The following is a 27,516-nucleotide window of genomic DNA, read 5'->3' on the forward strand; positions in this document are numbered from 1 at the left end:
ATAAACAGCACAATTACAATAGGCCTTCGCAGCGCTTAGCTGCTCGGGCCTAATTAAAGCTCCGCGGAGCCTCAAGCGGCCCGAGCAGCCAAGCGCCGCTCCGGCCTATAGCCACCGCGGGGACCCAGCACCGCCGCCCGCCTGCCACCGCGTACCCTTTCGCACAGTTGAGGCGCGCCTCCGCCAGGCAGTTCGCACCGTTCACTTCGGCATGGTTCCCTGAGGACACACCACAAATTTCGTGCAGATCGGTCGATGTAGAGAGGAGATATTGATGATGGGATAGTCTAGGGGGCGCTGTAGAGTAAAATCACAATTCAAAGCCGTTGGGCTCTTTAGCATTGAGCACAGGTCAAACGTATCCAGTTTGGCGCCAATCGGAAGATGCGTGTTTGATTCAGAGACAATTTTATGCATATGGCGAAGGACAGCCAGTTGGCCACGCCCCCATGAGTCAGAGTTCATTATCACAGTTCCTCATCAGGTCATATAATGTCAGGTGTTAGAAGATTAATTCAAAATGTATTACTCAGTAAAAATAAGACATACAGTAGAAAAAACAGGTAACTTCCAGTCAAAAGTGGGCGGAGCTAAGGTTGCGTCATCATCTGACCATGAGAATGTAATGAGGGTTGGTTAGTATTGAGACATAGGAAGTCTGAAGCAGCTGTCACCTTGTATGTGGAAGTTATGTCACTTTGATGTTTTATGGCGAATAGTTAAAGTTTTGCACTTAGCCACGCCCACATGCTTTTACATACAAAAATTCCTGTGATAACTTTAGACCTTTAATGTCTGAACTCTCTGCTGACTGAGTTTGAAGTCTGTATGTCAAACGCTGTAGGAGTTCGATCAAATATGACGTCTCTGAAAAACAGCAAATGGCGGCTTTGATCCAAAATGGCCGACTTCCTGTTGAGTTTGGACCATGGCTCCAAGAGACTTTTTTGTAGGTCTTGACAATATACACAAGTGTACCAAGTTTCATAATTCTAGGTTAAAGAATGGCTTGGGGCTGATTATTTAAAATCTTCAAGGGGGCGCTGTTGAGACATTAGGCCACGCCCACAAAAAATTACACTGGATTCCTGTCGAGGGGCCCACAAGGATCAAACCTAGTGAGTTTGGTGCAGCTGGGTTTTAAACTTTGGAATTCAAGGCCAAACGTAAGGAGACGGCGTTAAAGGTCACTTCGCCACGCCACCGCGCCCACCTGCTGCATCCAAACCAAACGGGGTTGGACACCCTGACACACCAACATGTCTTCTGTCTGTGGACACAGTTTCATGTTGATTAGGTCAAAGGGGTCAGATAGTGAACGTTCGCAGTAAAACATGACACTTCCTGTTTTAAGGGGGCGTGGCTTAGGTAATCTAAAAATTTCACAACTGGGTGTCGTAGGTCATCCAAAGGTGATCACACACAGAAAGTTTGGTGGCTCTGTGAGTTTATTTGTAAGAGATATAACAGTTTATTACATTCTGGCGAGTCGGTGAACTTTGACCCCTGCTACGACCCCTTCAGCATGCTCGAAAACTCACGAATTTGATAACTTTGAATCGGCCATGCCTTATGAACAATCTGACCGAGTTTGAAGCCGATCGATCGAAATCCCTAGGAGGAGTTCGATCAAATGCGACGTCTGTAAACGGCTAAAATGGGGTGAAAATGGGAACTTCAATCCAAAATGGCCGACTTCCTAGGATACTTGCACTATGACATTAATTGTAAATTCTGAGTGTCTTGGGGAGCTCTACAACTGTACCAAATTTCAAGTCTCTACGATAAAGTAAGTGAATAGGAAAGGGTCTTTTGAAAGCTGCTAGGGGGCGCCCTTGAGCCGTTTCTTGTGCGATTTTTGCTAGGACCTTAAAATACGTAAATTTTCACCGGGCTCTATGCGGCCGCCAAGTTTGGTGAGTTTTTGAATATGATAAAGCCCCCAAAAAGCCAATTTATTTTACGTTAGTATCATAATAAACAGCACGATTACAATAGGCCTTCGCAGCGCTTAGCTGCTCGGGCCTAATAAACAGCACGATTACAATAGGCCTTCGCAGCGCTTAGCTGCTCGGGCCTAACAAGGTTAAGGTTCAGGCATACAGGGCTTAATTATTCACTCTTTAAAATACAGAAGCATAAAACTGGAAAGTGTGAATATTGTGAGAAGTTTGAAACAATAGGGCATGTTATTTTAGAGTGCCATAAATATGAAGAAGAGAGAAGATGCATGTTGAGAGAGTGTGAAGGTATTCAAGAAAGGTTTAATTTAACAGATTTTTTGAGGAGGGATTTGGGGAGTAGACATTCAAATAATTATTCGGTCTCTTAAAAAAAAGTTATTTCATAGAATCTGAGTAGAGTAAGATGGTTGTGAATGTGTAAAGAATAACAAAGAGTGGTATATAAAGCTATATGCAAGTAAGGTTATATAAGTAGGTGTGTATTTGTGAGTGTATGTTTAGTCAGAAATTATTGTAGGGATTAGGTATGAAGTAAAAATATACCACACTCCATACCAGTAAGTGGCGGTAATGCTACTGAAAGTTTGTTGTCAACCGCCAATAAAAACCAAGAAGAAGAAGAAGAAGAGCTGAGGCCGACATATTACCATCTAGTTCGACTGTGACAGCGTCAACGGAGACGGTGCAAACGACGAACAATAGACGAGGACCCAACAGGTGGGTTTAAATACACAGGGAGGGTAATCAGGGAACTAGACACAGCTGGGAACGATCAACAGGGAAGACAGAGACTCAGGGGAAAACAGATCTAGACACAGAAAAACCTCAAAAACTACACAGAAAACACAGCTTGTCAAAGAATTTTGCACACAGAACAGAACATTTAGTATGTTTTAGGTGTAATGTTTTATTAATAAATGATTGCTGTGGTAGAGCACACATTTCATTAAAAAAACTAAGCAAAAACATGTTATTGCCGTCTTACCTTTACTTAATGAAATCCAGGCACCGACAATTCTGCACAAAAATATCCGTTCATCCAAAGCCAAGTTTATCCTCGACATGTCTTTTCTTGTATACTACTCCGTTTGAGTATCATCAGTCTGTCTCAACGCAAAACTTTCAGCTCCGGTGTTGGTTTTCCTTTAGTTAATTCCTGCTTCAATTGAAAATCCACTTTAGAAAACTGTTAAGTGTAGAAATGTAGTCATCCATGCTGACGTCGGAAGAGAGGAGAAAAATATATCGCTGTACTTTACGTATTTACTGTATGGCTAACTTGCTGTCATTCTGCAGTTGTGAAGTCACAAAACTGATGTCTGGGATCATGAGTGCCCCCTGCCAGGAGCCAAGAGAACTGCTTGCCTCATGGAATCTGTTCTCTGCCGTTTCGATCGCGTTTGTGTTAAAAGTTGGTGGGGATGGCTCATGGGGAAAGGGAGCTACTACACCTTCGACGGGATGCCTTTTTTTGTTTTGGAAAGAATAAAGCCAAAAAATGTTAATGGCATATATTAATGTAATGCTTACAGTTGAAAACATAGCTGTTACAATATTCACCAATATATTTTGTGCAGAAATGTCACAAATGTAAACTTAACAAGTTTCCCAAAATAAGCTATTACAAGAGACAAATTCACTAAAACCAAAAACAATCAAAGCTTTCTACATCAGAAACTGAACAACTCTGAACAGGAAAATACAGATTCATACAGTAGATGCTAATGACATTTTCTGTATAGTGTGCAGGAAACACGTCACCTTCGGATTTAGTGCAACTGTGATTTTGATTGTGATTAACAGCTTGACACACACAGTTAAATGGCTGAAACTATAGTGCACAACAACTCTTGTTGGTGCAAGAGTTTTAAATCATGATGTTCACCGAGCCCATGAGAGCTTGCACAGAACGAAAAATGGGATTTTCGTCGGCTATTGACACCTTGTTCTGTCGTGCGCATGGAGATTGAGGGCTTTCGGCAAGAGGTTTTTGTCAGAGTCGAACACTGCCAAAAATGGTCAAAAACGCTGTGTCCGTGTTCCCCTATCACCCCCCACCCCTTGTGCCTAGCAGAGGTTTTCGTATTTAAATGAAGTTGCTGAGTGCCATGCAAATGCAAATCAACCTTTTGACTCTTATTCATTTTGTAGCTAATCCTTTTTAATCTCTGTTCACCATAAAGAAGTATGTTTGGAGAAAACAATCTATATTATCCATTAAAATATATATTACATGTGTGTTAGGAGCACTGAAAAACTTGGCTTTCGTTGAATTGATGATATAAAAGAAAAATATGCATGATTACATACAATAGACTTTTGTGAAACATGATCTTACTTTGACATTCCTCTTATCTGAAGATTTATCTTGTGATGGGAGGAATTGCACAACTTAATCAAAAATAATAATAAAAACCATGTTCCAGAGTGGTAGATTGTACATAAAGTATTTTTGTGAATAATATTCAAACTAATGTTAATGTTCACTGATTGCTTTAAAGACCCAGAGTCATGCTATATTGGAGTGGTAGTGGTCATTCCACATCACAATACAGGACTTAAGGAACTACAGATTTTTCAGTATTCAGTTGCTTAACTCTCAAGTTTAAATTGAAGAACAAAATGGTTGAAAGTTTGTGATACCTTCTTTTTTTAAAGTTTTGTTAGTTAAGCTTTAACAACTCAAAGTAGAATTGAGTAAATAAACATATATTAATATTAATTGCTAAAAACATTTTAGCAATTATAATAAAAATAAAATATACTGTCACGTAACTTTTGAAAAAAGAACTTTCAGAATGTATTTTTTTCTGTCAACTTAATGTTGACAGAAAATAGTTAGCTAAAGATAAAATAGCTAATTTTAAATGTAGCCTCAATGGTTAATGACAAATCACTTAAGTACTTTTATCAATGTTTTGTTAAATATCATGTTTATTCACATGATATTCAGGAGTTGATACTTTACCACATAGCCATAGTTTTCAATGACAAATGGATTACACCTCCCCATATTTGGTGTTTCTAAACCAAGACACTTAAAATGTCAGTATAGTTTCAACAATATGTTTTCATAGAGATTCTTTATGGCTTAATGTCTGTTCTGTGTCAACAGCTGCTGGAGGCGAGGGAGAGCGTCCTGGCAGCAGAGGAGATTTCCTTTTGGGAAGGTGTCACCATTGACCTCATGTCTGATGAAGAGGATGGCGTCTTCAAGGGTGAATCGGGCTGGATTGTGAGAACACCAAGTTTCCACAGGAGCTCGGCAACCTCTGCTCCAAACTACAAGAGAGACTTGAAGCCAACCCTAAATACAGCATGTTGCATCATAAGCATTTGTATGTTGGATCATGCTCAGAAAGAAAGCCACCACCACACGGCCCAGAAGTAGAGAAGCATTTTGTGCTGTAATCTTTTTTTTTCTTTTAAACTGAAGTTTTTTATTTATTTATAGATGTTATTTTATGTGTGGTTTCTTTATTTGTAGATGTGTTTTTTATATATATGTGTGGTTTCTTTATTTGTAGATGTGTGTTATATGCATGTCTGTACATATTTCTTTTTCAACAAAAATTAAAAATTTAAACTTATGCCTTGTGCTTGGTGTATTTTTATTTCTGGGTTATTTTTTATATTAGGGAGGGGCTTAACCAGGCTTGTAATTATAAAGCTCTAGTGTGTCCAATAGAGAGGTATCTACCAACCAATCACATGTAAGTAATGAATAGTGATGTCATTGTTTTTCATCCAATGACTGACAATTCATGTGGGTCTCCTGTTGCTATTCACATGCTAAAGTAGAGTCGATAAGCTGTTAACACCTCCCCGCACTTCCCTGCCCCTCCTCCCCCCTTTGCAGGATTCCGCATTTGACTGCGACCAGCGAAACTGCGCTGCCCCGCCAACTGTCGATATCTGTCACTGACTAGCTGCATTCGCGTCAGAATACAGGGTCAAAAATCCCACTTTTCGTCTAGTGTTGATTCAATAAATGCCAAACTAATACATTTTATCATTTTATAAATAGAATATAACACTAATCCTCAATTTGCATACATTTGTCCATGTCATGCTGAAGTTTGAGGAACATAACTATTTTATTATAATTCCTTGGCAAGTATCCCTGCCTTCCACGTGAGATTTTGACATAAATTATAAACCTAAACTTTGAAAGAAGTCCCAGCACAGACTCATTTAAAGGTGCCAAACACCTGCCTTCTTCTGTCACTCATTGACACAAATTGCTGACATATTTGATAAATGTCTACATTGTCTAGTTTTGTCTGGTGGATATGGCACACAGCTGCATTGTTAAGCCTTACTTGAATCATTGTTGATCTGAGCCATGTCTTTAGCCTACTGAGAGCAGTAAAACTCCTCTCTGCCTCAGCTGTCTTGGGACAGTGCTTGCGTCACCACTATAACGCTTTGGTGGTCTTCTTTGGTGAGGTATCTTGATTTTTTCTAAGCCAAGAGCATCTACCATTTGTGTAGCCTCATCAAAAATCTCATGAAACTTCAAACCATTTCTTTTTTCAGCAAGGCTGGATCTCACACACCCAATAGCTTCTCTCATCCCAGAAATAGTCTTAGTGCATTTTTGAATTGACCTGTTAAGACATTCCATGTCGTCAACAACCAAAAGTGCCAAACGAAGTCCCAGAACAGTGTTGCCTTTTTGAAATCTCTGTAAGAAACCATTTGCCTTAACATTGCTTGATGCCATATGTTCCAGGCTTTCGAGGACAGCTTTACCACGGACCGTCCACCGGGTAGGACATAGTGGTCCAAGAGAGATACTTGACCCTTCTGCACTTGATGCAGTGGCAGTAAACAACGATTTAAATTTCCCTGACTGCTTGCTTAGAGTACCTAACTCATTAATCCATTGCAAAGCATCTTGTACAACCGGACTGGTGTGGCAAGCAGCTTCAGTGATGAGGTTGAGGCAGTGAGCTCTGCAATGAACAAACAATGCCAGAGGCTGCATTTTCTTTAGCTCTGCTTGTACTCCTGAATATTTTCCAGACATATTTGCAGCACTGTCGTATGTCTGACCACATAATGAAGATGCAGGTTGTCAAGAAAAGTCAAGTTCATCCCACTTCCCCATGCTGGAGATTTTAGTTTAATAGTAATGATAAATAAAGGTGTCTTTAAAAATAATTACACAGGTGACATCAAGACCCAACAGTAGAGTCAGACTGTAATAAAATTAATCTGGCTGTGTTTGTTGTTATTGTGTCCTGCAAACTTTGCTTCGATTCTTCTTTTTTCTATTTAATCATAAAAAATCATAGTCAAGCAGAAAGAGTCATGAAACAGGAAGAGCTGGTTTCCTGAAGAAAGAGGAAGAAAGCTTCCAGCATGCATGTGTATAAAAATAGTTCAATCTGGAGAGACTCAGACGGACAAAAGGGAACAATTAAAAGATTTAATGACAGGAATGAATAACAGTTCTTTGGCGCTCGGACCCCGGCAGCTAATTTGAGCTGTGATTTGATGTGAACTCGATGAACATCCCGATAACTGATTAGGGATGCTCTCCCCCCCAAAAAAGGGTTGAGTCCGGGGCCCGAGGAAAGGTGAGACCTAAAACTTGTATGCCGACTTGATGATGCGTGGAGAAAAGAAAAGTACAGGTTGTAGGCCAAAGGAGTGCAGAAACCTACAAGATGAGAAGCTCATAGAAGGAATCAAATTTGATTGATAGAGGGGTTTCCATGTTATGATGCTCATCTGGCGAATGAAGGCCTGCTAAGGAAAGAGCCGATATAATACCGGGCAAGAGAGTGAAGGATAGTTGAAGGCACGGAGCCAGGCAGGAGTAGGGGAGCTAGGGGACACAAATATATCTGGAGAAAGGCTGTAGGATAGGTGCCCACGGTAAGGGAGCCACACTGAAAAGTATTAGGGAAAGGAAAAACACTGAGACATGGACCAACAAAGAGAAAGGCTAGGACACGGGCCAGCTGGAGGGGCAGGCAATGTTGGGACATGGGCAAGCTGAAGGGGCAGGCAATGCTGGGACATGGGCGAGCTGCTGGGGCTGAGCGATGCTGGGACATGGGCCAGCTGCAGGGGCTGAGCGACGCTGGGACACGGGCCAGCTGCAGGGGCTGAGCGACGCTGGGACACGGGCCAGCTGCAGGGGCTGAGCGACGCTGGGACACGGGCCAGCTGCAGGGGATGAACGACGCTGGGACATGGGCCAGCTGCAGGGGCTGAACGACGCTGGGACGTGGGCCAGCTGCAGAAGGGACAATCACAAGATAAGTTTACACTTTGGACAAGGTAGACCAACCACCACCAGCGAAATGCGGAGAGCTCGACTGGCACAGAGTGAGCTATGGACACAGGGAAGAGATGCATAATCATATGAAGAGAATACTGAAAAAGACAGGAGTGCTGACATAATGTCGAGGGAGTGCTTGGAGACTGGTTGAACATAATCTAAAGCTATGGATTAGCATAAAGAGAAACTAAGATTCGAAATGAGGATAAAAGAAACAGGGGACATATAGAAAATAAAATTATAGAGCAAGACCTGAGATTAAACATAAAATGAGCGATTCCATCTAATAGCTGAACTGAACTGAGCAGAGGTGGAGAAAGACGGCTCATCAACAATAGAGTCGAAACGAGCAGATATAAGATTAAAGTCGGTTGATGACATGAAATGAAGTGGTGAAGGTTCGGCTTTATGGTAACACATGACTGATGAGAGCGACGACTTGGGATTGCTTGCGGAGATAGCCCCTCAGGAAACAGGTTACAGCCAGGGAACAATTTTGTAAAAGCTGGAAACTCGAGCTGTTGAAGGTGTAGCTGAACCAACTATAGGAGATCCCCCCCAAAAAGGGCCATGCCCGACGGGCTGAATTTAAAATGGGAAATAGAAAGGAAATGCCATCTTAGACACATCGAAAAGCTTTGACGTGTTGAGACGTGCCATGCGATTGAACTCCACTGGACCCGGCAGTGGGGTTGGGAGTTCAGACTCTAGATGGGGCTGTGAGCTTTAGGATACCTGCAAGTGCTGATTGCCGTAGTGACAGACCCACGAGAATGACTGGTAAGTGTCTAATGTCTATTGGCCTAGAAGTGAGACTGGAATGAGCACATTTGAGTGTGAGACCGGGGTAAGCAAGAGAACTAACTGCGTAACCTGAAAGTGGCAGGATGGCCTGGGAAATAATCTGCTGATTTCGGGAGATCTTGAGATAAGAACTAAGAAGCAACCAATGGGTCTTGAACAGGACACATCAAAATATGGGACAGATCGGTTGATGGCGGCGAAGCAAGTAGACCAGGAATATCCTGAAGTTGAAACAACTAAGAAAAATCTAAAACTTAAGCTACGAAAAGAATCACTTGTTGATCACCTGCTGGAATAGTGACTGCCAGACCATTTAAATCCTCTGAATTGTTCTGTACTGTGCTGTGCTACCTGAATGAAATATGAAACACCACTATACATTGTGCGTCTGGAAAAAGTTCCTATAAATCGGATGCTAAAAACATGTTTGACATTGAGACTAAACCAGTTTCTATTTAAGGTTGCTTTTGATAAGTAGTGAATGGACACTGAGCAATTTTTTTTTTTTTTTTTTGGAACAATGATTGGAGAAAGACCCTCATCAATAGGAATTTAAGGCTGATTAATAATTAGAAAAAGCACTGGACGGGCTCAACCGAACCAAAGAGGAATTATTAGCCAACTAATAATTACGTTGGCAAGCCACTCTACTGCACGCATCGCCGTCGCAACGGGGCAAAAGTCCACAATTAGGTAAATGATAATTCATGCCTCATGCCGCTGATATGTGAAGGCCAGCCGAGACGCGAACCCCTGCTCCAGACAAGATTAACTGATTGAATCGGCTGTTTAGGTCATGATAAGAAATACATTTAAAATATGCTAGTTTTAAAACTTGCCATGTCTTGATTGGAAAGCCGAATGATAGTTTTCAGATTAATAACTTATTCTGCCCTATTAACCTTTATGTTACCAGCAGATTGTTTGCTAAGATCTTTTGAACTGCCCTTTGTGTGGGAAACCATCAGACGTTCCAGCTTTCACACGAACTGTGAAAAGCCGTGAAACAGCAGGAGTCCTGGCCAGTAGAGTTCTGCTTCCGCTTTAAGATAAGGGTGACAATTGGTGCTTGATCTTGAAAACAAAGTGCAGGGAGTGACTAACTTTAAAGAGGGTCAGAGACAGCTACTGGATGGATGAGCAAGGATACACCTTATTTGAAGAAATAGAAGACTAGAATATGTCTTTACTATAAAACCTTGCACCTGGGAGTAACTACTCGGATTGGCTCTTGCAATTCTCCAAAGACGCCTAAGTGCATATTTGCTTTCTTCTTCCTTATTTCCATTTGTCTCAGGTAAATTAATGCACGTCTCTGTTCTGTAGTTTCAGGTGTAATTTAATATCTTCTTTTGGATTAAAGTCACTAATTCTGTGACGTCTACGCTCGTTTTCTGTGTGGTTTCACTTCGGCCCGCCAGGAGAACCTGGGATCCATGAGCAGAAGATAGGGCCAGAAATTTTCCAAAAATATATTACAACCTAGAATCTTCAACAGGCAGAATGAATCTACGTAGCTGAACATACACAACGACAATAGCCACGGGCGTCTCGTTAACAAGCAATGGTGTGAACGTCTCTGGGCTCACGTTGCGTTTGTAGGCGGTTTGAAAAATGGATTACGATGTGTTAACGGCACATAAAACAGTTTTAATTGCAGAACGAGGTTGCAGAGGACACGATAAGGGAAGTGGAGGAAATTCCGGTGCCAAGTCAGTGCAGGACTATCAAAGAATTGGCCATGTAGGTAAAACATGGGGCTTGCAGACAGCCGGGACACGATTAACTGAAGTCGGCAATGCATCCAGATGTCCGCCCTTGCTGCCGGCCTGGGTGGCATGAGTTATAATATAGCTCAGGTGCACTGACTAGCGACAAATAACTAATGTGAAGCAGATAGATAACTGCGGTGACCAAACGACCCGTTAAAGATTGGCTGCGCTGCTCTCTGCAGTTGAGTGCACGTGCGTCTGCTATTTATGCAGAAGATATCCCTCCATGACTGTCTGGATTCTAACATACGCCTTGCGGCTTTTATGCAACAGCGGTCACCTACTGAACTAATGTTATGTTTAAAGGCGCCTCGGAGAAAAAAAAAGTGACGATGATTTAACTTAGTCGATGTTTGGGTAAAAGTCCGTAGACATTAGAACTCGAGTGGCGCATGCATATAAGGTCAACGTGTTCGGGAGGGGATAAACTAATGGCAGGTGTCTGCGTTATGAAGTATTGCGAGACTTGAATGAGACATGAGAATGCTACGTCTTACCCTGGTGGCCTGAAACAGGCGTAGTGAGGGAAAACCAGAGGTAATGCTGAGCGGACCGACAGCGGCCATGCAGGAGAGGGAAACCATAGGCATTGCTGATCCATAGCGTGGCGCTGGTGTGAAGGAGCTGAGGTGAAGAAAGACGGTGCGGGTTGAAACAGTGGAACAGTGGGATCACGTGTCCGCTTGCCAGAGGTGGACCGTGGAGTAGGTGGTGAGGGAGCGGGAGATGGAGAAATCCCAGTCGGGCGAGAGAAAGGGGGAGACGCTACTTGAAATCATCGAGGAATCTCTTGCATCTGAGGAGCGTCCTGACAGCCCGAGACGGGCGTAGAGGGGGAAATCCGGAAAGATGCTGACCATACCGGCATGCGGAAGTGAGAGAAGCTTGGCAGGCGGAGGAAGACAGCCTTTTGCTGCTTCCATCAGATCCTCTTTGATTCTGTTGTCTTTCTTTAGCCAGGCCGTCACCTCCACGTAGAGCTCCGCAATTGACTACCTTGTCTCACAGACTGTGCGGGAGGTATTGCATCATGCGTCACTGGCCGAAGGTCAAAGTTAACGAGGTGACCGGAGGGTTTGTTATGTTTTTTCGGAGGTGGATCGTGGAGTAAGTGAAACCCCAGGCAGGTGAGAGATAGGCGGGAGAAGCTGCTTCAAATGATTGAGGCTGGGGCCAGGAGAAATATATTGCATCCGAGGAGCGTCTGAGTGGCAAAGAAAGAGCCAACGCAAGATGCGAGGTCGAAGGACGGGGAATCACGAGGCTGTGGAGAAGCTGAGACGTGCAGATGAACGGATTGACGAAGCAACGAACTTTTCTCCCCTGCTCACAAAGAATGATTTATTTATTGCTTTTAATTCTGCATAATAGACTTAGTAAAAGCTGGAGAAGGGGAGGGGGATGCCGATATTTGCCGTGAAAATAGCTGATAAAGCCTTCAAGTAGTTGTGAAGGTTTTTTGCGCTTACGTCACTGTGATATCATTGCAACTAGTCGACATCGACTGGACTATTATCATGATGTAGTCGACCTTAAAAAATATGTAGTCATTCAGCCCCTACAAGACGGTGATGGATATGAGATCATCTGTCCAAGCAGTCAGCCAATGAGACAGGCACAGCAACAAAGCTAGCCAATGCAAATAAACCAAAAGTGTGGATAAACCCTTTATAAGGTGGGTGGCAAAAGAGGAATCTTTGGTTGGGTCCTTCAGGCAGCTTCAAGCCAAGATCGAGATGGACAAAGAACTCTGCAGCTGAAGAAGAGCCGGGGCCACAGAGCCGAAGACTGTTCTGCACATGGGGACCAACCAGTCAACCCGCAACATGTGGCTTCAAATTGCACTTCTCTCATCAGCTGGGTTTAGACCCCAAAGACAAAGACCAAGGCAAAGATGAAGATAAAGACAAAGGGAAAGAACAAAGGCAAAGAGGAAGAACTGGTGTTCCTCCCTGAAACCAGCTCGTCTACATCTCAACGGACCAGAAATCGTGGACGAGGAAAGGGAGCTACAGAGCTGCAAGACAAGAAGCTGAGGACCGCTACACGCATGAGGAAGTCACCCTGAGGCCCGAGTCCTGCTGCTCTAAGTCAGTACTCTTCCTGTACTGGGAACCTCCTGCTGCTGCAACATTCTTCATCATCAGGCCAGTTCTGGGGTTCAAGATGCCAAACTATCCATCTCTCCAAAGTTCCCTTTTTAGTTCACAGTGTCAGCATTAGGGAAGATAGGCTAGATTATTGATTTTACTTATTATTATTTCTGCTACTGATTAAACTGTACTGACTTTTGCAAATGCTTACTAATAAATAATTAGCATTAAGAAAATCTAAAAGATGTTGTGGACATCAATTAATGATTACCTTAAAGTCTTTGATGTTGTAAAATAGCTATGAAGTTTGATTCTGGGAGGAAAAAGTGGAAAATGTTTTATAGGTTGCTTTTAGCCCAAAACTAAAACAACACCCTTGGGACTCGACTGAGTCACTAAAACCAACCTGTTCAGTAACAAGTGCAAGTTGTAATAAAGAGAAAGAGCGACAGTTAACAGGTGTGCTCTGTGAAACTAGCTGATTGCAGGCTGCTCAATCTGGCTAATTCACAGGGTGAAGAAGGTGGGACATCTGGATGTAGGTCATTAGAAACCAGGCTAGTCTTTCTCGATGCCAGCTTAAACAAAGTTTACTTCAGTTCTGGACATGGTAAATCCCAGCAGATTTAGGAAACTCAATTCACCCGTTAGAAAACTTTTAAAAACTTAACCACATGTACAATATTTTATAAAATTAACAGCATTTTAAAATAAAACGCTTCTGGGGAGACTTCAAGGCTATCAGTTGGGTCTTTCGGCCACTGATCTCTCGGTAGATGTAGGATGGGAGGACCATGACTCCATCGGTTTGGTCTTGCTAACTCCTGCAGTGTTTTGCTACGTGTTATGTCATCACCTGGATTTTGGGCAGATTCCACATAGCGCCAGCTCTGCAGATGAGTCAACTTCTGGATCTCAGCAATGCGTGTGCCCACAAAGACTTTGAAGCGGCAGGATTCAGATCGCAGCCACGTGAGCACTGTGGTAGAGTCTGTCCACATCACTTTCTTCTCAATATGCAGAGAGAGCTCACCCTCAAGAAGCTTAAAAAGCTGAGCTCCCATAAGCGCTGCACATAGCTCCAGCCTTGGAACGGAGTGCAGGCGTTTGGGAGCTACTCTGGAGCGAGCCATAGCAAAGGATACATGTGCTTGTTTATTCTCTCCCATCATTCTAAGATACGCCACAGCACCATAAGCCTGCTCTGACACATCACAGAACACATGCAGCTCTCTCCCTTTCACCTCCCAGGCTACATCAGTGGGTAGGTAAGGTCTGGGAAAATGGATTTCAGGAAGGAACTGCAGCTCCCGTTCCCAAATATCCCACTATTGAAGGAGGTCAGGTGGCAGCTGGGGGTCGTCCCAGCCCCGATTCTTATCCCACAGACGTCTGACTAACATCTTAGCTCTGGTGGTGTATGAACCCCAGTGGATCGTACTGACTGGCCAGTACTCTGCAGATGATGCACATAGTAGGAGCCGCATACAGGACTGGACGGTGCTTATAGCCAAGCATGTGTGAAGCGAAGTGCCAGCTCAGGCCCAGGGTTGATTCTGGGCTCTCTGTCTTACTCTCTGCAAGCCAGAACTCAGCACTGTCTGATCTTCTTCTGGTAGGTGACTGATGGCACATGACTCGTTGCTGGCCCATTGCCTAAAGACAAATCCAGCCGATGACAGTAGAGCTCTTAGTTGGTCCACTAGTTCTCTGGCCTCAGCGGCCGTTGGCACACTGTGGAGACAGTTATCCACATAAAAACACCTCTCTATGGAAGTCCTCACTTCTTCCCCTGGCTGACTGTGGTCTTTGGCATGGCGTTGCAGAGCAAATGTGGCACAACATGGGCTGCAGGTGGTGCCGAAAGGTAACACCTGCCACTCGTACACTGCAGGTGGTTCCTCATGTTGTAGGTTACGCCACAGAAAGCGCAGAAGAGGGCGATCTTCAGGTAGTAAGCGGACCTGGTGGAACATAGCCTTTATATCACCACTTACTGCCACAGCATGCTCCCGGAACCTTAAAAGGACCCCGAGAAGAGAGGAACCGAGGGTGGGGCCCTTAGTTTTGTTTTTTTTAGTGTAATCCAGATATATTTGCATTGTTGTCTGTTGCTATGGCAACAATGCTGTATATAGCGTAGCCAACATAGACAACAAAAAAAGTGGTTGGAGTTATTTATTTACTCTATTGCCTGTGCTTTTACTACTTTAAGTCTCTCCTGGCTAAAATTAGGTCCTAATATTCCACAAGTCTCTCTTCTCACCTGCGAGTCTAAGTCCACAGCTGTCCCTGAATTGGTTGGCATGCTTGTGCCCTGCTGAATGACACATGTACAACAATAGAACCTTAAAATGTCCTTTATCTCACACATCTCATCGAGAATATTTTCACAGCACTGTTTGCTTTTTACCTGTAAACCCGTGGCATCTTCCTCTGAGGAACCGATCTGAATTGTATTTGTTCCCTACTAGTAAGAAGAGTCTGCATTTGTCAGGAGGAGATGTGGTGGTAGGTGAGGAGATGACGCTAGGACCAGGTTATGGCGGAAAACGATGAATTTAATGACAAAGATGATACGACAAGGAACAACGGGGAAACAGCACGAGGGAAACTGGCAGCACGGAGACAGGTGACATCAATGGACGTTCAATTGACAAGGACCCGACGAAGAACACAGACAACAGGGGAGACTAAATACACACGGGGCAATCACGGGAACGAGACACACCTGGGAGACAATCAACGGGGAAAGACGCAGAGACAGGACTAACAGGGAACAGGATCACACAGAAACTAGAAAATAAACACATAGAAACACGGATCATGACAGTACCCCCTCCTCAAGGGGCGACTACCAGGCGCCCAACAAAAAGAGTCCAAAAAAACAAAAAACAACCCAACAGGGTGGGCGGAGGGGCGACGGCAGGAGGGCCAGAGTCCAGAAAACAAAAACCAGATCCCAACAGGGTGGGCGGAGGGGCGACGGTAGGAGGGCCAGAGTCCAGAAAACAAAACCCAGATCCAAACAGGAATCCAAACACAAAAAAACCCTTCTGGGGGCCGTCCACGGCACAGGAGGTAGACCTCTCGTGGAAGGTCCGGCGGGCGGCGACGCAGGAGGCGGAGCTTGAGCCGCGGTGGGCAGCGACGCAGGAGGCGGAGCTTGAGCCGCGGTGGGCGGCGACGCAGGAGGCGGAGCTTGAGCCGCGGTGGGCGGCGACGCTGGAGGCGGAGCTTGAGCCGCGGTGGGCGGCGACGCTGGAGGCTGGGGTTCCCAATACCTTGTGGATTGGAAGGGTTACGGCCCTGAGGAGCGCTCCTGGGTTCCTAGGTCATTTATTTTAGATGAGTCTGTTCTTAGAAGATTTCATGCCTCCAGGGATTCGGGGTCGTCCAGACCGCCAGGTGGCGGTCATTGAGGGAGGGGTACTGTTAGGATTCGGGTTAGTGTGGGTGCGGTCCCCGTCCCTCCAGAGTCCCCTAGTGTCCCTCCCGAGTCCCCTAGTGTCCCTCCCGAGTCCCCTAGTGTCCCTCCCGAGTCCCCTAGTGCTCCTCCCGAGTCCCCTAGTGCTCCTCCCGAGTCCCCTGGCGCTCCGCCCGAGCTCCCAGCTCCAGAACTCCCCGAGTCCGCTGCCTGTGCGCAGTTCCCCGGTGCTCCGCCCGAGCTCCCAGCGCCCGCAGCAACCGGCGCTCCGCCAGAGCTCCCCGAGTCCGCTGCCGGTGCGCAGCTCCCCGGCGCTCCGCCCGAGACTCCGCCCGGCCGTCCTGCCGGTTCCCCGGCCTCTGCTCCGCCCGGCCGTCCTGCCGGTTCCCCGGCCTCCGCTCCGCCCGGCCGCCCTGCCGGTTCCCCGGCCTCCGTTCCGCCCGAGCCCACGGTCTCTGCTCCGCCCGAGCCCACGGCCTCTGCTCCGCCCGAGCCCACGGCCTCTGCTCCGCCCGAGCCCACGGCCTCTGCTCCGCCCGAGCCCACGGCCTCTGCTCCGCCCGAGCCCACTTGTTGGTCAGGGTCTAATCAGAAATCATGTTGAGGATGTTCTGTTAAATGACTTCAAGTAACATTTTGGTCTTCCCTCAGAAACCGAGGTACCGAAGGAATCAAGCCAAGAACCAGGTCTGGACTACAAACGCGTTTCCTGCCAAGACCGGACATCCCCGCCTGCCGCTTTCCTCCCCTCTCCATCACTGATCAAGAACGCTCCCGGATCCTAGCCTTTTCCCTCCGTGCTGCCACCCTCCGAAAAAACAGTAAGCGTATCCCTCTAACCAGTCAAGATCTCTCAACTCCGGTCCCTACTAAAGTCTCCCTTCTCCGAACAGAACCTGAGCTGACCGGCCTACCCATCCTCTGGAATATAATCAGACTGTACAGTTTGAAATGCATTAAACTTTCACTGAACAGTGTTCACTGGTGTTGTGTGAACTTGTATGTGGGTCAGGAAACTGAAATCCAACATGACAGCATTAAAGGCTACTGTCATGTTTTGTTACTCATTTTAATTCACCCAATAAACGTACACATTGCTGTTGTTTGGTAAAAAAGCTCCGGATGTCAGGTAGCTTTTTTGCCAACCCTGAGTCCTTGTACTTTGTAAATTAAAGCAAAACACAATGTAGCTTTTAAAAAAGTTATCACCGTAAAACCGTTAGCTACCGGTTAAATTTGACGAACACTGCTGCGTTGCAATCTCTTCTCCTGTCGATCACATCTCAAAGTGAATGACAAATCCAATCACGGTGGGAGTAGCAGTAACGAGAGTTTTTTGGAGGGAAGTGACAGGTGTTTTTTTATGGGGGAAGGCAGGGCTGGAGGCAGGAGATTCTTTTTTTTCTGAGGAGCGGCGGAGTTATTGTTTTTTTGTTGTCAGGGTTCGTGGGCAGTGGGGAGAACTTTTTCCTTTTCTTTCTGAGGAGCGGCATGAATGGGGTTTTAATCAGAGCACATAAAGTAAGAAACATGTACGAAATTTTGGTGAGGACTGTTCCCTTCAGGGTCAAGGTTGGTGGGGACCTCCTGAGTCATCAAGACTTGCAGCTGCATTTCCAGCTGCCAGTCTTCATGGGTTTGTCTCTACCAGCTTTGCTCATCTAGTGACTGAAATTTTTGCACATTCTTCTTTGCAAAACAGCTCAAGTTCAGTCATTCTGTGGAGAGCGTTTTGTGATCTTGCCACAGACTCTCGATTGGGTTGAGGTCTGAACTTTGACTGGGCCATTCTAACACATGAATATGTTTTGCTTCCATTCCATTGTAGCCTGTCTTATGTTTAGGGTGGTTGTCCTGCTGGAAGCTGAAGCTCCACCCCGGTCTCATGTCTGTTGCAGACTCCATTGTCCTGTATTTGACTCCATCCATCTTCATATCAACTCTGACCGTCTTCCCTGTCCCTGCTGAAGAGAAGCAATTTCAGAGCATGATGCTGCCACCACCATGTTTGCACGGTGCATGGTGTGTTCAGAGTGATGGGCAGTGCTAGTTCTCCTCAACACATAGCATTTTACATTTAGTTCTAGTTTGAACAAAGCTTATTCTCCCACATGTTTGTTGTGTCCAGCATGGCTCCTGGAAAACTGCAAACAGGACTTCTTATGGTTTTCTTCTTGCCGCTCTTCCAGAAAGATCACATTTGTGCAGTGATAACTAATAGTTGTCCTGTGGACAGATTCATCCTCTGAGCTGTGGATCTCTGCCTTTGGTCCAGAGTCACCATAGGCATCTTGTGTCATGATTTGAAGTGAGGGTGGTGAGGAGAGAAATAAAGATAATTTAATGAATAACACTCGGAACTAAACTCCAGAACTTGGGGAGAACAGACTGCAGATCACAAACAGCGTCTGACAAGGAGACACAACGAGAACCCGACAAGAGACAAAGACAACAGGTGGGTTTAAATACACAAGGAGGGTAGTCAGGGAACGAGAAACACCTGGGAACAATCAGGACAGGAGGCACAGAGATTCACAGGGGAACAGAACTAAATAAGCAGAGAAAAACCTCAAACTAAATACACAGAAAACACAGATCACCACATCTTGCCTGCATCTCTGATCAGAGCTCTTCTTGTTTAGGTGGACGGCCTTGTCTTGTTACAGTTGTTCCACACTCTATTTCTGGATTATGGATTGAACAGAGCTCTGTAAGACATTCAAAGCTTGGGAAATCTTTTTATTAGGGGTGCACCGATTGAAGTTTTCTAGCCAATCACCAATTGCCGCCCTTTATAAAGATCAGTAATCTTTTTATCTGGATTTTGTAATCTTAAGGGTTTCACAAAAATAGCATGACATAGTACCATCAGTTCATCCTGGCTTTATCCGTTACATATAGATGAAACCAGGCTCAGGAGGTACCGCTATGTAAACCAGGCTTAAAGCTTTAGTATGTAACTTTTTTGAAGATATATTATTTTCATATTTATTAAAAATCTCACTGTCCTGAAAATAGAAGACAAGAAAAGGAAAAAGCTAGTGTGTTTTTGTTCTTTCATTTTTTTGTTTCAAACAAAAAAACAACTGCCTGAATATACATAGACCCAACTAATTGACCTGGATGGCTAACCTCATATTGTACAAATTAAGTGAATGAAAAATAGCTCTCCAAATTCACCTTCACCTCAGGTCATTATTATTTGATGTTGATGACAGCACATTATATTTGCAATATTACATGGTCTGCTTATTTCTGATTATAACATTAATCACATCTAGCTCTCACTCAATTTCCATACCAAGACTATTCTTGTCGACACCCTCTTCACCATCCTTCTTCCTTTGGTCTTGGTGACAATTTTCTCTCTGAGCATGGTGCAGAATTCAGCCAAATTTGTTATTCCTTTTGAACTTATCCCCCTAGTTTTACAGCACTTACACTGACTGCCTGCTAAATACAGAAAACAATTTAAGATACTCCTGCATACATCTAATGGTGGTCACAATCTTGCAGCTCATTATTTGACAGATCTGCTATACATGGCCACTTCCTTCCGCTCCCGTTTAAAGAAAACAATTTAGAAGCAGAAAAGCCTAACTGAGGTGGAAGAAACTCTTGGCTCTCCATAACTTTTCAGTTAATCAAAAAGCAATTTCAAACAGTTTCAAATTTGATGCCTCTTATAAACTGATGGCTTCACTTAGAATGAAGGATCCAGTAAGGTTCTGTTAATCCATTCATGATAATACTGTGGAAATTTCAGTTTTTGCCATTATAAAAAACATCTCTCTGCTTGATTACTAGGGCTGGGGGAAATTATCCTCAGAGTACAGGATATTTTTTTTCTGCGGTACAGACACTTAATTGATGCTAATGTATTAATTATAGTATTAAGCATGTGTAATGTTGCAACAGGATAATTTTTAATGTTTTGAACCCGTCTATTGGGTGATTTTTGCTTGCTGGTTTGTTTGTTTTTTCTCCATTATATTCAAAGATATACAGCAGAGTGCAAATAATTTGCTTTTATATATATATATATATATATATATATATATATATATATATATATAAATAAAATAAAACTATCTCTGACCATCATGTGGGTCAGAAGGCTAAATCAGAACATGTCAGCTACTTTGTGTTGGAATTAAAATTATATATATATATATATATATATATATATATAATTTTTATGTCTCTTCTTTTAAAAAGAAACAGTTTTTATCTCATTTTTGCGCTTGAATACCGTCGCCTTTTTGCCATCCATGGTAAAGGCAACCCAGGTCTGACCCACTTTTAGCGTCTTTCCTCCCCCTCACAAGCATCAAGCGGAGATGTTTTCGCCAGGAGAGGAGGTCGATTCCAATTTGTTTACCTCTCTCTCTCTCTCTCTCTCTCTATATATATATATATATATATATATATATATATATGTGTGTGTGTGTGTTGGAATAATTTTTATTCCAACACAAAGTAGCTGACATGTTCTGATTTAGCCTTCTGACCCACATGCAGAATCAACAGAATCCAAATAAGGAATTGGTTTTATTTTCACAGAAATAGATAACTGACAGATCTAGATCCTTCTGGAGGTTGGAAAGGGTCACATGATCGGGTGTGTTTTAGGATGATTCAGAGTGAGGCGTGGAGGAAAAGATAGCCGGGATCCTTTGTGGAGAATGGTTGATGGAGAATCCTTAGACCAGTGCGAGGAGGGTGGATACAGAGTCAGGGGTCTGGGTGGAGAGATGAGGAACGGCGGACCAGGCAGGCAGGTACTTGCAGGTAGAGATGGACCATCTGAAGCCAGGCTTCTAGCGTGTACCGAGTAAAAAGGGGGCGTGTCAGATGAAGCCCCGCTTCAATGCTTGTGTCGTCTTGCTGAAAACCACGTGACTGGCAACAAACAACGCCTCGCATCACCTGGGACACGTGACTGCTTCATTTTGCGTGTTGGTTTTCAAAATAAAGCGCGATGAGCCGTGCTGCTTCATGTTGTAGGCCATTTGGTCGCGCATCAGAGGAGAATATTTGTCTTCAGTGGCCAAAATAAAAGGAACTAACATTTGATGTGTATTCATGATAGTGTTACGCCCCTGTAAAGGGGATTAATGAAAACACGGACACGACGTTATTACTCTCATCTCTAGTGTTGTAATATTTCAAAACAGTTTCAGACATTACACTGTCACATATGTTGGCACAGTAAAACAAATCTAGTACATACAGAACGCAGCTAGCCAGGAAGCTAAGGTGAGTATAGTAGCTCTTTTAAAAAAAACTATAATTATCACAGCCAACACAACGCTCCCTGTTCATTCAACAAACATACTAAATACCTTTAATGTCACCTTATATGTAAGTCGCTTAACCTGTAAAGGGGAATAATGAAAACACGGACACGATGTTATTACTCTCATCTCCAGTGTTGTAATGGAGGAGCAGAAGCGTCGTGTTCACCTACATCAGATCAGACAAAACCAGTCGAGACTCGAACGATTAACAAACTCTCAAAACTTAAAATCTAAAAAGGTTGAACTTTTCAAGAATTATAAACAAACATAACCGGAAAAGTAACATTAAAGAAAATACATTTTAAACTTCATTAAACTTAAGCCTCCAGGCGCTATGTGCTGTGCTTCGTTATTATATGCGACTTAACACAAGTTGTTTTTCTGATACAAAAGAAGAGAGACCTGAGGTATTTTTTTTACAGCCTGATTGTGGTTTTCAGAGATTTCAAGAAAATGCGCCAGTGGGAGGAATGTTGCGATGTGGTGAGGATACATGGCAGGTGGTTCAGACGGTGCAGGTGAGCTAACGATGATTTTGTATTTAACTACTATAAAATTTGTAATAGTACCGAATATACATTAGCTAATGTTAGTCAGGGTGTTGCAAATAACTTAAAAATGTGTCTGATGTTCTTACAGAGTTGAAGTGCATTAACAGTCTGTTGTTTTTAACTTCTAAATACGTTTAATTATGATTCACCTGTGTCCAAGTTATACTGAGAACAAATAAAGCTTTATTCCTTCTAATCTGACTGGTTCCTCTTCCATGATTTCTGTGATGGCTGCAGTTACAGCCACACAAATGTGGTAACATTCACTTTCACCACACGCAACAGGTTCACATTCACTCTCACTACAAATGGGTTCACCTCACTTATATTTGGGTTTCTTTAAGTCTAGGATTCAATTTACAGAATAACTGGTTTTTGTTTAGAAGGCAACACATGGCATTGTATTCTGGAATAAGTGCACACATTTTAGTCTACATTGTTGTGTTTTGCTTGATTTAACCTTTGTTTGGTTTTGAGTTTCCTTAGGGCTGGCTGCTCCAATCCTTTAGGAGAGCAGAGAGGTGGAGATGGGGTGGAGCAAGCCAGCTGAGACTGCAAATTGGTTCATACCACTACTCATCATCCAGAGGGGGGGAATGGGATTTTTCTATGTTAGTTTCAGTTAGGTTTTTGTGTATTTTCCCCTTAGTATGTTGTATGTGGCCTGATCAGCCAGTATTTAAGTTTCCCCTTTTGTCTGTGTTAGTTAGGTCTGTTTGTTTGAGTTATTATGCGTTGATGTCTGTTACTTTGACCTCTTTTATGGGCCCAATTTTTTGTCATTTTTTTCTATTATTTACCCAAGTGTTCTTTGGGTTAAATAATATTTTGTTGTAACGCAGTACAGCAAGGCAGAGTGTGGAAAACAGTAAAGATCTACAAAATGGCGGACGAAGGACAGATCTGAGGACGAAGTCATGAAGCCGGTATGTATAATCACTGCGTTGATTCCCGACTGTATAATGGTTGGTTGAGAATAATATTAACTTATTTACTTACATATTTTTGTGAAAGCGATATATTTGCTACAATATTTTTTTAATTTTACATTTATTTCCACAGACTCCACAGAATGAGACTCACATTTGTGTCAATCAGACTCTTCAGGAACGTTCTGATGTCCGTGATGAGGACAGAGATGCAACTGTGTGTGAGTATCTACTATTTTAGAATGATGATATTTTATGCTTCAACATTGTTGAAGCATAATTATACATACATAGCATAATTACATAATGTAATTATGCCATGTATTGACAATGCACCAAAATGTTTTCCAGCTGCATCCAGGACCTACTGCCAGTCATCCAGATGTAGCTAAAGAAAGAAGCAGGTCAGATTTATTACTAGAGATGTCACAATTGCATCAAATGCATCAGTTTTGCATGCATGTTTGTATATATGTGTGTATGAATGCAATCAGCGGTGAAAAGAAAAATAACATTACATTTTCTTAAGAAGCTGTAACATTTTGGGACAAGATGGTGTGCAATAATTTTAAATGTAGCCTCAATGGTTAATGACAAATCACTTAAGTACTTTTATCAATGTTTTGTTAAATATCATGTTTATTCACATGATATTCAGGAGTTGATACTTTACCACATAGCCATAGTTTTCAATGACAAATGGATTACACCTCCCCATATTTGGTGTTTCTAAACCAAGACACTTAAAATGTCAGTATAGTTTCAACAATATGTTTTCATAGAGATTCTTTATGGCTTAATGTCTGTTCTGTGTCAACAGCTGCTGGAGGCGAGGGAGAGCGTCCTGGCAGCAGAGGAGATTTCCTTTTGGGAAGGTGTCACCATTGACCTCATGTCTGATGAAGAGGATGGCGTCTTCAAGGGTGAATCGGGCTGGATTGTGAGAACACCAAGTTTCCACAGGAGCTCGGCAACCTCTGCTCCAAACTACAAGAGAGACTTGAAGCCAACCCTAAATACAGCATGTTGCATCATAAGCATTTGTATGTTGGATCATGCTCAGAAAGAAAGCCACCACCACACGGCCCAGAAGTAGAGAAGCATTTTGTGCTGTAATCTTTTATTTTTTTATTTTTTTTTTAATTGAAGTTGTTTTTTTTTATAGATGTGTTATTTTATGTGTGGTTTCTTTATTTGTAGATGTGTGTTATATGCATGTCTGTACATATTTCTTTTTCAACAAAAATTAAAAATATAAACTTATGCCTTGTGCTTCGTGTATTTTTATTTCTGGGTTTGTTTGTTTTTTTATTTATTAGGGAGGGGCTTAACCAGGCCTGTAATTATAAAGGTCTAGTGTGTCCAATAGGGAGATATCTACCAACCAATCACATGTAAGTAATTAATTGTGATGTCATTGTTTTTTCATCCAGTGACTGACAATTCATGTGGGTCTCCTGTTGTTATTCACATGTAAGTAGAGTGATTAAGCTGTAAACCCCCCCTGCACTTCCCATCCCTCCTCCCTCCCTTGTAGGATTCCGCATTCGACTGCGACCAGCGAAACTGCGCTGCCCCGCCAACTGTCGATATCTGTCACTGACTAGCTGCATTCGCGTCAGAATACAGGGTCAAAAATCCCACTTTTTGTCCAGTAATGGTCAAAAGGTTAAACAGACACACAGAGAGACTAGCTGTGTTCTAAATTATAGAGAACTACAAGCTAAGTTATTTTACTTCAACTTAGTGTATAATGTTTCAATAGAAATATCCTAGATAAGAGATTATGCTAATTGAACCATGGATATAATTTGAAGTGAATTTCCTTATTTTGAAACGCCATTAATTTTACCTAATATTAAACATATGGTTAAGTTTTTACAACTAGCTTATTTTAAATTTATTTTCTTAACAATTTAGCTAAATGTAAGTGATCAGAGCCAATTAGAAATCCAAGAAAAAGCAAATGCCTCAACAAGCACTGCACTCCCAAGACATTAAAACATCAAATGTCTATTGTCAAGTCAGTACAACACAACCACTGATGTTCATCATATACCAGGATTTGATTGGCTACAAATCATTTTAATAATTAAAACATATGACAATTAAATATTATTTACTTGATTCTCCACATGAGTTCGATAAAAACTTTGCGACAATATTGCATTAACTAATATTTGGAAGTATGATCCAACTGAGTGACAAAGCCTTTGCAGTTTCACCAGCAGATGTCACTAGTGAGGGATGAATGAAACGTCAAGTATTGAACCTTTTTGCAAAGCAAAGGGTTGGAAAGTTTCATTGCTTCATGAGGCTTTCCAACCCTCATGAAGCAATGAGGGTCGGAAAGTAGTGATTTGCCCATCACTACTTACAGGTAAGATCCACAGGAGGAGAAACAGCAAAACTGATTCTTCTTGGAAATCCAATAAGACAATTGGTAAACGTTTATCATCCAGCACTGAATGAAGGCTCTACCCGCTCCTTTATTCTCAGCACTCTGATAAGGCTGATGAGCTCCACCTATGTAGGCTGCCCAGGTTCTCCACCAAGATCAAGATCCTCGCTGGAAAGATGCATCACTCGCACTCACACAAACAAACACAGGAACCCTGAAAGTAGTATACAATTGCGAGGTAGACTCCACTGAAAATAAATAATAAAAGCAAAACCATTAAACTTTAATATTGTGCCATATTATTTAAGAAACAAAAATGAACATTGACAGCCACCAGAAAGCAGAAAATTGTCATATAGCCAGAGATAAAACAAAAAGAATCCTCTTCATTCCCCACAGGTCCTTTACAGGCTCACATGAAGCAGTCATTTTATGCGATTTAGATTTAGCACTTCTAAACCTAAATTTATAGAAAATCTAAATTTAGATGACCGTTTAACATCAGTCTTTCTGTGGTTTCCAATAAATAACCTCACTGATGTGTGACTCATTCATTTTTTTCCTTATTTTCTTTGCCTTATTGTTGACTGAAAAGGCAAAAAATACCTCACCAAATATCTCAGGTAGTGCTGTAAGCATCCCTTCACCATTTGCTTGTCTGTGGTTTGCTCTATAGCTACTATAAAAGCAACAATGAGAGCCATAAGATCCAATACCCTCCATGGAAAAGACAGGCTAAATCTAAGGCTAAGGCTAAAAAATAGGCTAAAATCAAGGTAACAAGGGCAGCGTCAGAGCTCCAAAGAGGTGCGATGGCTTTTCTCCACCCAACCAGCTAATCCTCTATAAAAGTTTTAAGTAATATTTAATATTTTAAATAATATTAAATGTTTTCTTCAATAGCTTCCAAATCATGTGCCCCATTAACTCAAAATCTGTGTGAAATTGTTCTACTCAACTGTATAAATGAGGCACACTCATCTTTAATACATTTTAACACTTTATATAAATATATTTGTTTATCTTTCTGTAGTCAAAATTTTGTATTTTTCTTCAATGGCTTCTAGGTAACTCAAAATCTGTGTGAAATTATTCTACTAAACTATATAGATGAAGCATATTTGTATTCCATTTTGAACCCTTTTTCATTTTAAACCAAAATTATATTTAAAAAATATTTTTGAAACATGTTCATAAAATGTATTACCTCAGATGATAATTACATTTATTACCTGTAATGTTCAATTACATAAATTTCTAGGACAGAATCCATTTCATTACATGTTCACTTACCTGAAATATGTTAACAAATATTTAGTGTGATCTATTTCATAAAATTTACTTGTCACCTCTATTGTTTAATTACACGTTAAAGATGGACTCTTTCATCTGCTTTGTGTCATGATTTGGTGTGACGGTGGAGCCAAACACAGCAGACAGTGGATGTACTTTATGTGGATGTTACTTTAAAGAACAAAATAAACTAACTAAAAACAAAATCCAGGGAAAACAAGGAAATCCAAATCACAATGAAACAGGAGACACGAGGGATAACAAAGGTAACAACTGGCAACGTGGTGAGCAGGATAACAGGACAGACTGGCGAGTTGTAACTGAAAGTCATTAAAGAAGGCTGGTCATGGACTCAGACAAACAAGGACAGAACCTAAAGTAACTAAAGAATTAACCCAACTAGAAACACCATATAGGACTGAAAATAAGAAAAGCAATAAGATCATTCTAATTACATTACCTCAAATAATAATATCAAAAGGACCATGAAGGGCTAAACTAAAGTAAACTAAAACATGAAGCTAAATAAAATTAAAGCAAACCAAACCCAAAAACCCAGTGTAGAAGAGGAGCAAGCCTCTCCAACTTGCTCCTCTTCTACATTCTCCGCTACAGTCTTTTCATTATTTACCTCTTCTGGGGAAAATAATGAAAACAGTCTCTGTAACTTGCTCCCCCACTTGTTGA

General features: G+C 42.4%; 1 protein-coding gene and 1 long non-coding RNA gene across 2 annotated transcripts in view; both read left to right on the forward strand.

Annotated features, from left to right (window-relative positions):
- The window catches only part of ccr12a (chemokine (C-C motif) receptor 12a), a 255,587-nt gene that overhangs the window by 133,469 nt on the left and 94,602 nt on the right, over positions 1-27,516 (forward strand). The window lies entirely within an intron of this gene.
- Positions 22,284-24,398, forward strand: LOC145548098 (uncharacterized). Its single transcript, XR_014084395.1, has 4 exons — positions 22,284-23,132; positions 23,269-23,356; positions 23,487-23,539; positions 23,956-24,398. It is a non-coding gene; the product is annotated as an uncharacterized LOC145548098 (long non-coding RNA).

Source organism: Poecilia reticulata, chromosome 17 (assembly GCF_904066995.2).
Source record: "Poecilia reticulata chromosome 17, P_reticulata-male-v2, whole genome shotgun sequence".
NCBI classification, from domain to species: domain Eukaryota; kingdom Metazoa; phylum Chordata; class Actinopteri; order Cyprinodontiformes; family Poeciliidae; genus Poecilia; species Poecilia reticulata.